Source organism: Convolutriloba macropyga, chromosome 6 (genome assembly GCF_964194025.1).
Source record: "Convolutriloba macropyga chromosome 6, txConMacr16.3, whole genome shotgun sequence".
Lineage (NCBI taxonomy): Eukaryota > Metazoa > Xenacoelomorpha > Acoela > Convolutidae > Convolutriloba > Convolutriloba macropyga.
In genome coordinates this window covers 32,193,884-32,211,572 of record NC_134473.1, presented here as the reverse complement: position 1 = coordinate 32,211,572, position 17,689 = coordinate 32,193,884, and the positions used below count along the sequence as shown (strand labels likewise).

General features: G+C 36.9%; 1 protein-coding gene and 1 pseudogene across 3 annotated transcripts in view; one reads left to right on the top strand and one right to left on the bottom strand.

Annotated features, from left to right (window-relative positions):
- LOC142340634 (E3 ubiquitin-protein ligase MARCHF6-like) overlaps positions 1–17,606 on the top strand; it is a 60,483-nt pseudogene extending 42,877 nt beyond the window's left edge.
- The window catches only part of LOC142341621 (E3 ubiquitin-protein ligase MARCHF6-like), a 263,593-nt gene that overhangs the window by 174,360 nt on the left and 71,544 nt on the right, over positions 1–17,689 (bottom strand). The window lies entirely within an intron of this gene.

Sequence of the window (17,689 nt, the reverse complement as noted above, 5' to 3'; positions counted from 1 at the left end):
AAATTTGTTGACCTGTCGTTTGCTAGATGCCTTGGCAGTGAAGTTTAAATGAATTGCTTGGTAATTTTTCAATGTAAATGATTTAACTCACTTTCTAAATGACTTCTCACAACAATATTAAGGTGGCTTTATGTAACTCTAAAGAGTAGTCGTCAAGTCTGTTTCAAAGCAATTTCAGCAATATGAATATTAAGATTTTTTTGTAAGCCTGAACGAACAATCTGAAGTGCTGTTTTTCGCCATTGATGTTAATTTATACGGTCTGATAGGAGTTGGGATTAGCAATTGTAATTATATTGCACGTTTGTAAAATGTCAGTTGCTCAAGGCCTTAAAACACCATTGTATTTTATCTATCTATGGGATTGTGCTGTTTTGTGTTAAACATTCATAAAGGTAGACATTTGATTCTTTGTACAAAGTTTCATGGTTAAACGCTTGACTTTGAAGATTTTTGTCGTTGAGCAAAACTTCGGAAGTCTCGTTATGATTGTACCTTGCGAGAGATCATTAACTGCCACGTCAACCGCAGCTATTGTGGATGATAATTGACAAGCGATGGCCATTCTGTACTAATGCGATCGATTTAAAACTCTTTAAATTGTCTATTTCAGACCAGAGCCAGCCGCCCCTGTTGAGGAACCCAACCAACCAGAAGACGAAAACCAGGCTGCTGGTGACATTTTTGAACAAGCTGCCGAGGAGCTAACGTGGGACAGAATGCTGGGACTCGACGGATCCTTAGTATTTCTGGAACACGTGTTCTGGGTCATCTCTTTGAATGGAATTTTCGTATTTCTCTTCGTCTACTGCCCTTACAACCTCGGAAAAGCCATCTGTTTCTTGTGCAATGTGAAAGATATAATGACAAATATCGAGGGATTCGTGTTCCTAGTCTTCGGTTACATTGCCATTGCATTTGGATCCCTAGTCATGTATTTAGGAACCGCGTATTTCGGGAAGAGGCAACTGTCAAAGATATTCGGAATCATGTACATTACTATGAAGGTTAGGAAGAAATTAAGATATTGATGTTGTGAAGATTGTCTTTTGGTTTAAAAAAAAACATGGAAATGAAATTTGACTTGTGATAGTAGCCGCAGTGCAAAGATGAGACTATTATTGATTGCGTCAATTACCGGCTCTCAAAACAAAATTTGGGAGATCAATATTTTGTGCACTTCTGATGCGTCCGTCCTCTTGTACGAATCATTTGATTAATTGCTCTCAGACGAAGGTTGTAGCAATTATGTTAGTCGTGTCGGTCTTATTTAATGCAATTTTTTGCTTGATCGATTTTTCGTCTGACCCATTTTTGACTTTTTCGTCCTCAAAACGGGATAAACAGGTAGCGCCCAGCGGGCATTAAGTGCTCTTAGAGCCTTCCAGCTCACTAGTCTCCAAATATGCGATTCACAGAAACTGTTTTGGAGACTTATTCTTATGGTGTGTAAGGCGGTTTTTAGAGGTTGACCCCCATCCCCCCCCCCCCCCCCCCCCCCACATCAGCCCCCTCTTACTTCACTTTCCCCCAATCCCCATCCCTGCACACCCTTCAGGCCGTAAGAGCCCCGCGCAACCAAAAACCACCCTCTCACCGTCCCCCCCCCCCCCCCCCCCCACTGTTGCTCCCACCCCTCCGCCCCATCTGCCCCCTCCCGTGCACACCCCCCGCTGCGCTCACCTCGCGCCTTCAATTAAGCTAAAGCTAGCCCCGATAAACCGTGGCTAGCTACTGACGAAGCCAACCGGTCGTTTGAGAGCAATTTGCCCGACGTTATTCGGTTATATTATTTTTTTAATTCTGAGCTTTTCACAAAATCAAAGTGCTGATTATTTGTTCTCGTCAGTGGTCGCTTCAAATTTCAGAATTACTTTTCTTAGTGTATCGCGTTTTGTTGATTAATTACCGCGATCAACCTCTCAAAGAAAATGCGATTATATAGGCTTAGGCGCTCTTTTACAATCCAAAGAATTTAGATTGTATTGATCCGTCTTTTTTAAGACTCGAAGAGGAGCATTGCTGGAGCGTCTTTTTTAAGGCTCGAAGAGGAGCATTGCTGGATAGTTTTTTACAACTCGAAGAGGAGCATTGCTGGAGCGTCTTTCTGCGAATCGAATTGCGCACGTGAGCGAAAATCATAACGCGAGTGTGCAAGCAAAAAAACCGGAAGCTCTGGGACTGAATAAAGTCTTTAAAAAAGTTGTTTCGGTGAACAAGTTGGAAGAGCGGAGAAAAGAGTGGTAGTTTTGGTACATGATTTCATTTGAAACAAAGCGAGACACGTAGGTGCGAAAGAATTTTTGCTTAGCGAGGATTATTGTCCACGTGCCGCTTTTGCAGCTGTTTTCGGTTTATAATTTTTTGTTTAAGATGTAACTGTATATTAAAATAATAGTATTCAGGTTGTGTTGAACGTTTTGAAGCGTTTGGTAAACATGTGTTTGGTAATGTACAATAATTTGAAAGCTTTTCAATTGTTTCCAATGTTCAAGCTATTTTTACTATTTTTGAAGGAATGAATGCTTGTTGGAACGAATGATTGTCTTCTACAAATTAAATTTAACTTCTTTCGTAAAAGACTTATTTTTTCTTCGGAATTTGATACAATTTCCTAAATTCAGAGGGCATATTGATAATTGCCATTGCATGAAAGAGCGTTTAATTGCTCTTGAACGAAGTTCATAGCAATTATTGTAAACGTTTGTGTCTTTTTTATGCAAAATTTTCGCTTGACAATTTTGACTTTTCGAGTGACTTTTACGCCCTTGACTTTGCGTTTGGCGTGATCTAAAATTCTCTCTCAATCACAATTTCAAGCAGTTGAACTCAATTGGCGGCAATTTAATACTAAAAGTCGAATGAAAAGTGCGCCGAAACTGGTGTCATTTTTTACTTTAAATCTTAGTTGTATATGTTAACCTCTAATGTGGTTATTTGAAGCCCACTATTGAACTTCTTAGTCTCACTTAGGCTCCCCCTCCCTCCTTCCCTCCCCCCGACTGAAGAAGGCTGCAATTGATTAGAGCTCGCACTAGTCGTTCGAGAGCAATTCTTCCGACGTTTAGTTGGTTATGTTTTTCTGTTGTGTGTACTTGTACTGTATGAAACAGTAATTAAATTTTCCTATTTTTAGGTGAACTTACTTTTTAGCCAGGTTTTCTTTAGTACAATAAATTCATTTTTAATATTGATAAAATTGATGATAGGGTACTGCAAAGTTTCTAGTAACAATGAAATGATTTTCAACATTTTACGAATTTTGCTTTTTTTGGATAAAATCAATTTTGAAAATGCAATTTTTTTTTTCAAGTTTTCATAAAATTTTTCAATTGTTTTTTCTCCGGCCTCAAGGGCCAGAAAACCTATTCCACGGTCTGATAAAAAAGTTCCTGCATCATCTAGGGACACAGAAATGGTTGTGAAAATATTAATATCACGATTCTCAGCAACATTTCCTAAAAAATTCATCAAATTTTTGAATTTTTCTTTCATTTTCTGCGTTAATCGACCTTCATGGGTAAATGAATTTTGTTCAGGTCTTGCAGATATAATACTGGATCTATTTCAGAGACAAAAATTGAACATATTTTTGAAATAGGTATATTTACAGGGATCAAATTTTGCTTTTGGGGTAAAAGCTTCAAGAGTTGTAGCAATGAGTATTTTTTTATCGTTTGTTTAATTGTTTTAGTTTCTCAATTTTTTCAGATGATTTTGTTGGTGTTTTGGTGGGCATTGTTCAATTCATCCGATGGTTAGGTAGTCCTTCTAAGTTTTTCTTTGAGTTCTTTGGATTGCTATGTCCTGCTATGTTTTTCATTTGCGTGATAGTGATAAGTTTTTTGTCACACATGACACACTCTCAAAAATGACGTCCTCACTCTTAAATTGACTTTTCTTTATTTAATTTAAAGAGATAACGTCAAGTGAGTGTAGGTTAGTTGAGAGCAAAAATAGAAGCAGCAATAAGTTAATCAAGTTCTTAATTAAAATACCTTATCTCAGCATTTAATTAAAAAAAGTTTTTCTTGCTCTGCTTCTTTTACTATATTTTTGAGAGTGTACACCTACAAAGCTATTGCGGTTATTTTCTGACAATCTGCCAGCTATGTTTTTAGTTGTCTTTTAGTAGTTTGTGCTTAATCGGCTAGGAATGCCTAAAATCAATGTCACAACTGTTTGTTCGGGCTTTGTTGCGTTCTTTCTTTACTAAGCTCTGTTTTTTTCTTTTAATTTATATCAGCCTCCTTTAGTTTATCCCTTTAATTGGCGCAGTTAGGGTCAAATTAGCTTGTCTGAGTTTAATTGAAAGTTATGGTAAAAAGTGAAACTTATTGTTTTTAAGTCAGATTTTTCGTATTTTGAGATATCACAATAATAAGAAAATTTGAATTAACCGCTCCTTTATTTCTGAATTTTGCAGAAAGTGAAGGCTAACAGATATGAAATACGGTGCATTTGATATACAGTCTAAGTCTACAGTCATTATTGCTCAATAGAAATAAAAGTAAATATTTTTAGGTCGTTCTTCTGATGCTTGTGGAGATAGGCGTGTTTCCTCTTCTGGCTGGCGTCTGGATCGACATCTGCACCCTTGCATTGTTCGATGTGCCCTGGTCCCAGAGGGCAGAGGGATTCACATCCACTCCTATCACTTCCATCTTTATACACTGGATGGTAGGTACTATCCACATTATTAATGGCACCTCACGTGAAACATGTTTGTGTGCTCATATTAATCATAACCCATCTATTCATAAATTTTTTTTACGACTTTCTCTTGAAATTAGTTTGACCTCCCATGTACAAGAGTTGCCATAAAACACCGGATTCATGTAAATATTATAAGAACATAAAAAATTGAAGTACGAACAAAGAAGTCGAGAAGTCCACCTTATGTCCATTGATCATTTCCTGCTCTGGCGGAGCTGGTCGTCAGTGTCGAAAGTCATAAAAAGGTTGGCAGCGAAAAAGGGCGGATTCATATTCTTACCTGATCACATACATCAGGACAAAAATAAGCTTTGTGCTTTTGCACATCTCCATAGTACGCATTCGCTGCGCGGGATCAATTAGCTGGCGTCCCGTTGCTGAAGCGTCCAGTGCAACAACCATAGTAGAAAAGTGGCGGTAGATCTCTCGAATCACCTTATTAATAGCCCCTTGCCACGAAGGGATAGCGAGGCTTTAATTGATCTTGCCGTATTATACGGCACGCAAGTATATTTCAGCTATTTTGGCAATCTGCCCTCTATGTTTACAATCATAGAATTTGAGTTGTATTGGTGCGCTTTTTCATTTGCTTTCAAACTAAATTTGCAGCAATCATATTAGTCCTTTGGTCTTTTTTATGCCACTTTTCGTCTGACCCATTTTGACCTTCCTCAAAAATGGATTAACAGGTAGTGCCCGGAGGGAATTAAGGGCTTTTCAGTGCCTTGCGGCTTACTATACTCTAAGTATGCGATTCACTGTTTTGGAGACATAAATTTGTGTATGAAGGACAGTTCTTGAAGTTTGACCCCCTCACCACTTCAAAACCTCCTCCACATCAGTCCCTATCACTACATCCACTCAAACCCCACCCGCTGTGCATCGTTGTAACGCAGTGCACTCAACTCCCAGGACCCCGTGTGCCCTCTCCCTTTCCCCGCTGCCACCGCCATATGTGCTCCCCTTCCCCCATGCTCACCCCCGCTTCAATTCAGCTTAAGCTAGCCTTAGGGTAGTTAGCTACTAACGAAGCCAATCTCTCGCCAGTCCTTTGAGAGCAATTTGCCCGCTGTTAATGGGTTATGTTTAATTGCTCTTGAACGAAGTTCATGGCAATTATTGTAAACGTGTTGGTCTGTTTTATGCAAATTTTTTGGTTTTTTTTGCGCTTTTCTAACATTCTCTGACTTCTCAAGTAACTTTTTCACGACTTCGTTCTTCATTTTTGAGTGATCTCTATTGTTCTCACTCCGAAGTAAAGATTGTTGCTAATATAAAATCGGTTGCATCATAGCAAAAAGAAGGGCCTGATAGCCGAGTAGGCACAGCTTCTGGTTAGGGATCGGGAGGTCAATGGTGCGAATCCCGGCGTTGTAAAATATGTTTCCACTCGCCTGTCGTTCGAGAGTAATTCTTCCGACATTAGTCGATTTATGTTTTTAGATGTGTTCACGTTTTTTTTTTGAATTTTTGTTGTCAATGAGAAGTAAGATAGTATTGATCTTAGTGGCGCTTGAGTAGCAGAAAGAGCGAAACGTGAGTAAATATAAAGAGTTAAATTTCTTACTGCTTCACGAATAAAGTGAGAAAAGCGTTTGAACAATTTTCAGTATCAGTTTTTTCTAATGGTGCTGTGCTTTTTATTCGCAAGGGCAGCTAGCTACTTATGAACTAGATAACCATTTTTTTCAAAAATTTTTAGTTTTGCCCCTTGTTGGGGTTATTTTTTGTCCTCACTTATGCTCATTACAGGTTGGTCTGAATAGTACTCAAGAATAATTGAAGCTATTGAACAAATTCAAATCATATCTTTTTTTAACTTGAGCTTCCCCTTTTTTGATTCCCCAACAACTTTCCACTTGTTGACGATACTTGAGCTTCCCCTTTTTTATAATCGTTCATGGTATCCTTTGTTTTCATGTTGTTAATGGTGGCTCTCATGGGCTCCATTACTTTTGTTGATTTCTTGAGCTTTTCCTTTTTTTATCTTTCATGTTATCCTATGTTTTAATGTCCTTAATGGAGGCTCTCATGTGCTCTCTGATGAACTGTAATTCAAGGGTTTTTTTTGTTCCAATAGATATCTAAAGTTTTAACAACTTCTATTCGACTTGTCTTCATAAAAATTTTGTGATTTTTTTGCTTTACGTTTTCGAAATTTCCTGTTTTCCTATCAGTGATCTGTTTGTCTCTCTAATGAGTTTCAATAATTCTGTTCGATGTTTTGGTTTGGTGTGTAATGTTTTGACGACTTTAACGAGATTTGTTAAAAATTATCAACAAGCTTTTCTGGTTTTTAATAGCCGCCCTCATCTTCTCAGCCGGCTATTATAGCGCTCCTTTTTTACAATTCAAAGAGTTTGAATTGTATTGGGGCGCTGTCTTTTTTTTAAGATCTGTTCACACATTTTCATGCTTTTTGAAGTCAAATTGGAGTAGTGATTTTGGTCACGCCGAAACAGGAAGTGGAGCGAAAAAGCGAGTGGTTTCGCGGCGTAAATTTTTTTTCGCCCTAATTTTAAAGTAGAGTGAGAAAATGGTGTTTGAACAAAAATTCGCTTGCTCGCTAGTGGTTTTTTGTTCACATGCGGCAATTTCACTTTTATTTGTTTACTATTTCGATTTTTTGGATCGGATTTTTTTCTAAATGGTTTTCCCAATCCATTCATTGTCCGTTCTAGGTCTAGTTTTCTGTTTAGTCAATGAAAATTCTTTGAATTGTACGTCAAGACTTGTCCTGCTATGTTTTTTACTTCGTCGAACTTTTTTTCGCTTTACCCATTTTGCCGCTTTTTCGACATTTTGCGTGAAATCTTTTTGACTTCTCTAGGCTAATTTCACTCTTCTGTCATTCTGCTCAAAGTCTTTTTAAACAGCAGCTGCTCAGCAAAGCAATTCAAATTGAAGAGAGTCAGTATACAAAAATCAAAGTCAGAAATAAATGGGATAAACCCATAAAGCCCATTTTTAGATGCCCGGTACTTGAACTTTGTTCTCATAGGTGTTATTTACTATCTATAATGCTTATTGGTATTGATGCTAGACCCTGTAGCCTCTCACTGAGAGACAAGAGTATGTTCAATTACGAAATGACATCAAAATAAATCGCACTTAACAATGTTTTTATACAAAAATCAATTTTTGTTGATATTTTCTTTTCTTTCAATCCCAATAGAGTTATCGGAATCAACGGTGGCTATTTTCTGGCAATCTACCTGGTATGTTTTCGTGTTGTAATTGTTAGTCTCGTTGAATTGTTCTCGTTATTGACAGATTTTTTGCACCCCCTGATTGAACAAACATTTTTCATAGTTAGCTATTTCATAATTAATAGCCGCCTCATCTTCTCAGCCGGCTATTATAGCGCTCCTAGTTTTTTTTACTTCGTCGAATAAAAAAATGTTTCGCTTTTCACATATGCTGCATTTTGACCTTGATTTTCTGTTTTTTTTTATTTTTATCGGATTTTTTTGAAAATTATTTTCTCATTTAATTCATAGTCCATTCTAGGTCTAGGGTTTTCTGTTTAGTCAGTGAAAAGTTTTTGAATTGTACGTCAGGACTTGTCCTGTTATGTTTTTTTACTTCGTCGAACAAGAAAATGTTTCGCTTTACCTCATTTTGCCGCTTTTTCAACATTTTGCGTGAAATCTTTTTGACCTATCTAGGCTAGTTTCTCTCTTCTCTCATTCTGCTAAAAGTGATTTTGAACATCAGTTGCTCAGCAAAGCAATTCAAAATGAACAGAGTCAGTATGAAAAATTGAAATCAGAAATAGAAACGGGATAAACCCATAAAGCCCAATTTTAGATGCCCGCTATTTGACCGTCGTTCATATAAGTCTTAGTTACCATCTCCTATGCTTATTGGTATTGATAGTAGCCCCTGTAGCCTCTCTCTAATAAACAGAAGTACGTTATGTTCAACTACGATTTGCCATCAAATTAAATCGGACTTAAAAAATGTTTTTGTACAAAAATCTTTTTTTTTCAATATCTTCTATTCTGTCAATCCGATTTATGCTTATTGGAATCAACGGCGGCTATTTTCCGGCAATCTGCCGGGTATGTTTTCAGGTGGTAGTTATTGTTTTTTAGAACTTCGTGAACCGTACACGTTAATGTATTTGGTTTGCAGTCTCTTGGTCGTCTCCTTTTGGCAGGTCTCATTTGCTTTGTATTAAGACGGTTGTACTTTTTTCCAACTTATAGCTTATGGATTCTGACTTCGAGGACCTTCTTTTCGAATTAGAGTGTAAAGAATTTTTTTGGTTGGTTCTTTTGTGATGTGGTGTAAAGATTGATTTATTAGTTGCGTGTTAATTACGACTATGATGACACTTTTTTCAGAACATGTAGTGAAATTGACTGTCGCCAAATTTATTGTTGTCCTTTTTACTGTTTTTCTTTATAATTTCTGCTCTATAAAACTGGCGGTTACTATCTAAGTTCCCATAGTGTAAACGTTTATTCAGTATGCTGTTATTGGTTTTATTGACTTTGATATCACTGTTTCTCTACAAAGTGGGAAGTAAGATTTTTTATTGTGAAGTTTCTATAATGAGGCTTTCACTCACGTCTTGAGCTTTGATTTTTTTGGATTGTAATTACTTTTGGATTGGAATTAGGACCTGCCTTGCTATCTTTTTTGGTTGTATACGTCAATGATTCATGCGTCCATTTGACTGCCTCATTTTCAGTGACTTCAATTGCTGTGCAGTTTAACTTTGGGTCTGGTATCTTTTGTTACTCTTTTTTGCTTTAGCTTTTTGGTCGATTATGTGATAGGTTTTTTCACTTAACTCACTCTAAAAATTGATTTCTGTTCTTACTTGATGAAGTTCAAATTTCGGCTACTATAAAAAGATGAATCGATCGCTGAGCCCCAAACCTAAGTGCTTTAGTGGGTATTATCCGGAGCCACTGAATTGTTAGGGCTCTTTTCATTGGGAACATGTTACTTTAAAAATTACTTTCCGACTCTAACCTGACTAATATCAGGAGAAAAAAATTCTATCATAGTTTTTCCTATCAAATATGCCGGTTATGTTCAATTATATTTAAATCTGGATTTAAAATCACGTTTTGTATATCATTTCATTCCTCATAAATTTGATTTTCGGCTGCTTTCGGAATTTATACCAGTATACAGAAAATGATTTGACTTCCCGTTTTTGACAGAATACATCTTTGGGTGAGGTGCTTTCTTTTTATTGATGTTCAACTCAGTTTGTAGCAATTATATTAGTCCAGCTGGCCTGTGTATGCAATGTTTTTTGCACGGACTTTTCGTCTAATGGTTTTTTGTCTGAGCATTTGACTTTTTTTCTTAGAGCCTTGAAGTTAACCATTCTCTAATTATGCGATTCGTCGAAACTGTGGAGGAGACATTTTCATGATGCGAAGCCCGTTTAGTAGAGGTTGACCCCTTCCCTCCCCCCCCCCCCCCCACCACCCACTTCACCTCCTCTCTCCAATTACCAACCCCCCCCCCCAACTCTGGTAATTCCGCTCGCTCGATTCCACCCCCTGTTCCATCCCACCTCCCGATACCGACCCAACGCTTGCCAGTTGTTTGAGAGCAATTCGCCCGTCATTTTGATTTATGTTTTACATATTTCAAAATAACCGTTCATGGCCGTAATTCGATGTGTCAACCGTGGTGTTTCTTATTCTAATTGATGGCTAATGGAGGGTTGCTTTTAAAAAGGACATTGAAGAATTTTTGTGCCTATTTACTCTTAGTAGTCATTATGATACTGTTGGTCTACAAAGCAATCACAGCTATTTGTCGGTCTCTCAGCTCTGTTTAAAAATTCTCCGTTTATTGGCACTTCTCCGGTGATAAGAGCTCTAGTGGACCTGTGGATGCTGATACAAATTTTTATTCACCGCACTCAAACTTGGGAGTCTACCTGAGTGTGTTTCTTAGGAAAATTTTTCTTGCATTTTTCATTGAAGTTAAGCTGGTGTGAAACTTGTGTCGACCTCGAGGGTTCGATACAGACTGTGAACAAATGAAACGCAAAAAAAACAAGCTCTTCAAAGAAAGCTGAAGTAAAATCCAACTACTTTTAACGAAGTAGCTTTTGGGTCTCATTTGTCCAGTTACTTTGATTTGCTAACAATGAAGCGAAACCAGTATTTCATTAACAACTTAGCAATAAGTGTCCAACAAAAGTTTGTTACTTTTGATTCTTTATTAAAACTTACTCTGGAGCAGTTCCCAAGTCGTGAATCAAAACAAGACCTTGCCAATTGCTCTAACACTTTCTTTAAAGATAAGATTGACAATATTTACAAAAATATTCCGTCGAGTAAGCATGAGTTAATAGCCTCGGTCGGTTGCAATTCGAATGATTTCAAGTTATTGACAAGCGAATCTGTTACCGAATGTTTATTTTTTCTGTCTATTTAATCTTTTATTGATCCAATGCCCACTACTTGGACGGGCCACTTGGATAGTACGAAATGGCCGATAAAACAATCAGTTTACAAGTCCAATCAGTCAGCAAAACGGCCTTCTTATGGTGTACAGACTTTTAATCTGCAGAATTAGGACGAAGATCAAAAGCGTAATACTTTCATAAATTGATATGAAAAGGGCATTCGATACTGTGAATCATGAAATTCTTAACATTTTGCGAAGCTTGAATGAAACCTTACTTGAATGGCAGGTCAGCAAAAGTTTTGATGCCCGATAAACTTGTGTCTTCTATTGAGATAGAAACAGGAGTTCACTAGGAAGTATATTGGGACCGATATTGTTTATGATGTAATTACCACCTCTCTTTGTTACTTGAATCCATTGGTTGTGATTACCATTACTCTGCTGACTATTCTCAGTTCTTTTGAATTTGAAATGTTCCTGATTTGTGTTACAGAGTTTCAAGAGAAGTTGAATCCTGTTGAAGGGCTCTTAAACTAAACCTGCAGCAAGACAAAACTTAATTTTTTAGGTTTAACCAGAATACTTCTAAATTTCATAGATTTCGCACCTGTTGGCAAGTCGCCTAAAGAGAAATGGGTGTTGCTTCTTGGGGTGATGTGTGTTGCTACTTGATTCAAGTCCTAAGTTGGCAAAAAAATAAGAAGTGTAGGCCAGAAGTGTTATTATTTGCGAAATTTATATTCGTGCGAGCAATATCTATGCTTTAAGCAGCGTTCGCTTTTTGAGATGTTGCATCCTCTAAAGACTTGATCCTCTAAAGTGCAAAACGTGTCAGCTCGTTTCAGTTTTGCTAAGCATCGTTCAGTGCTAACCAGTCCTTTGTTGAAGAGCTTACATTGGTTAACAGTAAAACAACGAATTGAGTTAAAAGCCTGTTATCTAATGCAGAGTGAATAACGGAAATGCCCCCGGATTATTTGCAAGAACTGCGCTGAATTCAGCTTCTGTTAATCCATTACGCAGAGACTTATTTAGACTTCCTACCGCAAAATCGAAGCTCCAAAAACGTGCCTTCTCTTATAGTGGTTACCGTCTTTTGAATTCGTTTCCAGTTTACCTGCGATATGAAGAACGATACGAATCGTTTACGAAAGTGTTAAAGGCTATGCTTTTCTGTCAAGCCTATTAATTTGGGACGCACTTCTGAGATTAGAATAAGTGGTTAAGTCTACATCATCATCATCATCTTCATCATAAAATTGCTTAATCTAAATCACCCACCTGCAATCGATTGGGAAACCAAAAATAAGGTGGAGTTTAATTTTCTGATTATGAGTAAGTTCTGTAAAGAGTTCTCTGTGTAAAAGATTCAATTTGCAAGGAAGCCACATCAATGTGACGTGCTTGAATTGTTCACGTATTTTTGAAGTTGTGTGTGGGAAAAGCAGAGAGCGTTCAACAACTTAAGGATCAAAATCAGTTCACGTTGGCATAGAAGCCAGTGGATGAATGGTTTATGTGGGGTTCTATTGATTTAAAAGCATCAAGTTGGAAAAGAAAATAGAAGCAATGCATTTCTGAAATGCAACTTAGTCTCCGGGCATGAAGTATCTACTGACTGATATTTGGTGTTCAGGTGGGCATGGTGTTTGTATTCTACTATGCTTCATTCATCATCACCCTCAGGGAGATTCTGAGACCAGGGGTGCTCTGGTTCATGAGAAACTTCACTGATCCAGAGTTTAACCCAGTCCTCGAAATGATCCGGCTGCCGATCCTGTCCCACGTGAGAAGGTAAGAGCTAAAATTGCCGAGAGACGTATTTTCAAGTTCCACAATTGGTGAAAATACAGACAAATTCAAACAAGATGTCTCGTGCGAGACTGCTTAGCACATGATGTTCCGACATAAGTCTCAAACTCGAACTTTATCAAAAAATTCTTTGTTCTGAGAGGAAAACCTTTTGACTAGCATTTTTGCAAATTTTTATTTATTTTTTTGGATCAACCTTGAGTATAAGTTTCTGTATTGTGAAAACCCATTTCAATATAAATTTGAGAGCTATAAAACCAAATGCATAGCCAAATATTTTACAATATAAAACAGCTTTTCACAGAAAGTTACAGTTCAACAAAGCAAGTCGCAAAGAATACTTAACTTAAACAAACAGACTGTAATTTGCAAATAAATTATCTGCGATTATTTTAAACGCTAGAAATAGCAAACGAATGAGTGTCTGGGCATGCTCTTGATGAGCAGCTCAAGTACTCAAAAAGTTGAAGTCTCATTTATAATAACAGCCGCCCTCATCTTTTCGGTGGGCTATTATTGTGCTCCTATTGTTTTTACTTCGTCGAATAAAAATTTGCTTAGCTTTTTCGACATTTTACGTAAAATCTATTTGATTTCTCTAGACTCGATTCATTCTTCTCTTATTTTGCTCAAATTGTTTTGAAACGGCCGTTGCTCAGCAAAGCAATCTAAATTGAACAGCGTCATAAAAAGGAAATCAAAAAACAGAAACGGAATAAACGTGTAAAGCCCATTTTAAAATGCCCACTACTTGAACATTGTTCTTATAAGTCTTAGTTACCATCGTAAATCAAAATAGTTCGCGCATTAAATCTTTTGTTCATCAATTTTTCTTTCCGTTTCTGTTCTGTCAGTCCTAAGCTGGGTTATGAGAATCAACGGGGGCTATTTTCCGGCAGTCTGTCGGGCATGTTTCATAATATGCCAGAGTGGTAAAAAATAATTACCAATCAGTTCAACAAGATCCAGTCTCAAATTTTTCTGGAAAAAATTTTTACCGAATAAGAAGAAATCATAAACAGTTAGGGACATCAAAGATTGTCAAGTTTTGTTCTTTTGGCAGCAAACTTTTCGTGACATTGCAAGATGTATGAAATTTTTCCATTTTTCTATATGAAATACTGATGATTTTTGGAAAATAATGGACTCCCGCTGGTGGAATCTCTACATTGATTATTAGATCAATTCCGATTAAATTGAAAAAAGTGTGTTTGAATCAAGTATTTTTAATTTGGTTGAATCAATTAGATAAAGTCAACCAAAACTAAACTAAGTTGATGAACGGGTGCAGATCTGGCAAAAATAATCGTTTTTCTTTGTTGTTTTCTCTTATGACTGGTTTTTTTCTAACAATTTTCCTCATTGTGATCAATTTCACTAAATGAAACGTTTAATAAACTGCAGGCCACTGTTTTAGCTAGCATTTTGCTGCAATTTAGAAAAAGACTCTACCTCTCTAAAAAAAAACTTTTGCCTCACTAAAATTTTTTTGTTTAAAGTCAAGACATCAAAAAATCCTAAAGAATTTGTGTTGAACTGGATTACTAAATATAAGACGATTTAAGCAGTGCCAGCATCAATTTCAATTCAAGACTGAAGTAATGAACGTTAATTTTTTTTCTTTCCTCAAGTGGTTGTTTTTTCTGTTTTTCTTTAATCGGCCGTCATAAAAACTATTTCGCTTATTTCTGTCATATTTAACACCTGTCAAATTAAAAATGGATGGGTTAATGACATAGCCTAAATTTGTGTAGAATGTTACCGAAAAAATAAACTAGTTTTCTACTTAAACAAATTTTTGTGAATTGAGTTTTTTCTATTCAAAGCAAAATTATACTGGTGACTCCTTTACCTTTTTCTGTTGGTTGAAATTTGGTCAACGGATGCCAATTGAAAATGCTAATTTAAAATTTAAATGAAGCATCAAAAACAATACTGAATAAATGAGAGTCATTTCTCTAAAATTGCAGTCAAGTGAATTTTTCAACAAAATAAGTCAGCTTACTTCAGTTTTAGCGTAAGTTCCAACTCAATTTTACAAAATTAAGTTTTTTTTCTCTAAGATAAGTTTGATCTTTCTCTTTCCTAATTCAAAAATGTAATGTTCCTCTTTTTCAACTGTATCAGATTGTCTCTGACATGGAGGCCTTTTTATACGCCCAAAACAGTGCAAGAAGCCAAAGAAACCACTAAAAAGTTAACAAAAGTTTCAGTTTTTTTGTTTTATGCCCGTTGCCGACAAAAATTGTTCTCAGCGGTTTTTGTACATGGGCAGTCACAATTATTCATTTGGATAAGATTTCTTATTAACAAAAACCAAAAACGTTTCATCAAATCAGAATAGGAGTTCAAAAAAATGCAGGTGCTGAGTATTTTTCTTTCCTTTTTCCATTTTTTAAATTTTTGTCTAAATGTTCGTTTCCTATGTATTATTAATAGCCACCGTCAACCTCTCAACAGCTATTATTTCGGTGCTCTCTTTTTAAAGTTAGCTTTAGCTTTGTGATCGCGTATTTTTTACTTAAGTCACGGTTTTCACGTTTGACTCGAGATTTACTTAACTCACTGTTTCAACTGAATGGATTTCACATTCTTTCACGAATTGAGTTAGGCAATGTAGGGAGTACAGTCATGGTCAAAAGCCTAAGATGAAAAACGGGATAAATCGATGAACACCGGTCATTAAGTCGACGATTGCTGGCTGGCGTTTTTATTGAGCCTTCTTTTTGCAAGCTGAATTAAGTTTAGTTTTAGAATCTAATTGGAACTGCACACCAAACACTTTTTGACACCAATTGCCATCTGCCAGTTTCTATCTTTTTTCCTTTCCTATTTCACTCCCGATGTGCGTCAAGCGGGTAAACGGCGGCTATTTTCCGGCAATTTGCTGTCTATGTCCAAAATTTTTTGTGGGAAATTAATTGAACTGCAAAAAAGTAAAAAAAAAATAAAATGGGTACTAAGAGGAAATGTATTGCTCGATTTTGTTGGAAAAAGAATGTTGGAACAGCTATCTATTTTTGACACAATCTTTGCCCGTCTCTCAGTTAGGGTGTCTTAGTTGTTTGATTGGTTTGAGTCTGAGATTTTTGACGACTAGCGAAAGATTGATTTGAAAAGAGAAATTTACCCAACGATTCTATTTTTATGCTTGTTGTGTCAGGTTCATCTTGTCTGGGACAGTGTTTGGCACCACGTGTCTACTGGCCCTGTTCCTGCCTGTGATCACTATCAAGAATGTAGTGCCCAAGTTTCTCCCCTACCAGATCTCTTTAGTCACCGATGCCCCTGTCAGTGAACTGTCCATGGAGCTACTCCTACTCCAGGTACATTGCCAAAAAATTTAAGCATGATTGGTAATTTTAAACCTTTGAAAATCCGAATTATTTACCTGATGCATAAAAAAACAATGGTTTTGTTTGTGTGCTGTTTGGTCTGTTGCTGAATGGTTGGCTGACCGAACAAAAGCTGTATTTGATTCAGTATCAAAAAAAATTGACCCAAGTCGGTGTACGCGTCCCAAGAAAGTCTGATCACAGAGCTGGCTTGGGTAGCGCAACTCAACTTGGGAAGAAAAACCTTACCCGTAGTGAAACTAAAATTTCGCGAAGCTAGAATCCTTTGTAATCATTTTAATAGAATTGCTGTCTCGAGCTGAAGGAGCCTAAATTTCTCCAAGCAGAAGTGATCGAATTGCACTAAAAATTATTTAATTCAATCAAACAGTATACTTATTAACCTTATTTTTTGGAAATGAGATATGTCTTGTAAGACATGTTGTATCACTTCCTTTAATTTAATAGGTGATATTGCCCGCGCTGTTAGACCAGGGTCACATCCAGAGTGCAGTCAAAGCCAGCATTCTTCTCTGGACTAAACTAGTCGGATCTCTGCTGGACCTTCGGTCATACCTATTAGGTCAGTATTTTCTCTTAGCATTAAAACGACTCGCTCAAATTTCACTGATTATTTTACCGAACATAATTCTCTGCAATTGACGTACATTGACACAAAATTATCTTAACTTTCGTCGATCTGTACGTTCTCTCTGCTAAATCAAATTTCGCTTTAAATGACTAGTTTGAAGCTGTTCTCAGAATGTCAGCATATGAGCAAAGAATATGAGCAAAAGAATGTACGAAACGTTGGCAGACCAAAAAATACACAATACTCAGGTGCTTATGGTTTTCAGGAGCAAACGACGGCCCGTTGTTAAGTTTTGTAATTGGAGATCAAACAGATCCAAACAACATCAACAACAATAATCATCACAACCCAGCCCCTGTTCCCCAATCAAAACAACGACAACAATAACAACGCTAACGGTGGAGGTCTACAAGCAGCCCATTTAGCTTTGTTACAAGTTAATATTCCAGACGAACCTCAAGACTACAAGCGACCTTCCCTCTTTCCTTTAAGAATAGTTGGACTTATTTTGATAACTATGATGACTGTATACATTTTGAGTTGTGTGACACTATTTTTCCCTACGTTCATCGGTTCGAAAACTGATGTCTTTATGGTTTGGAGATCTGAGAGTTCACGAGTTATATACCTGTGCAATTGGAGTTTATTCTTGCTGGGCTCTTATGAGAACTGTGATCTGTATTGCCTCGTGGGTGTCTGCTGGGTTAACGCTGTTCAAGGGAAAAAATCAGAAAGTTTTGCACCACAGTCACAAAGGTTAGATCTTCAATTATGTTAAGATTAACCTCAAGATATCCGAATTTGACCTAACACCGTCTTTGGATTCCTGGAATTTGATTCCAAG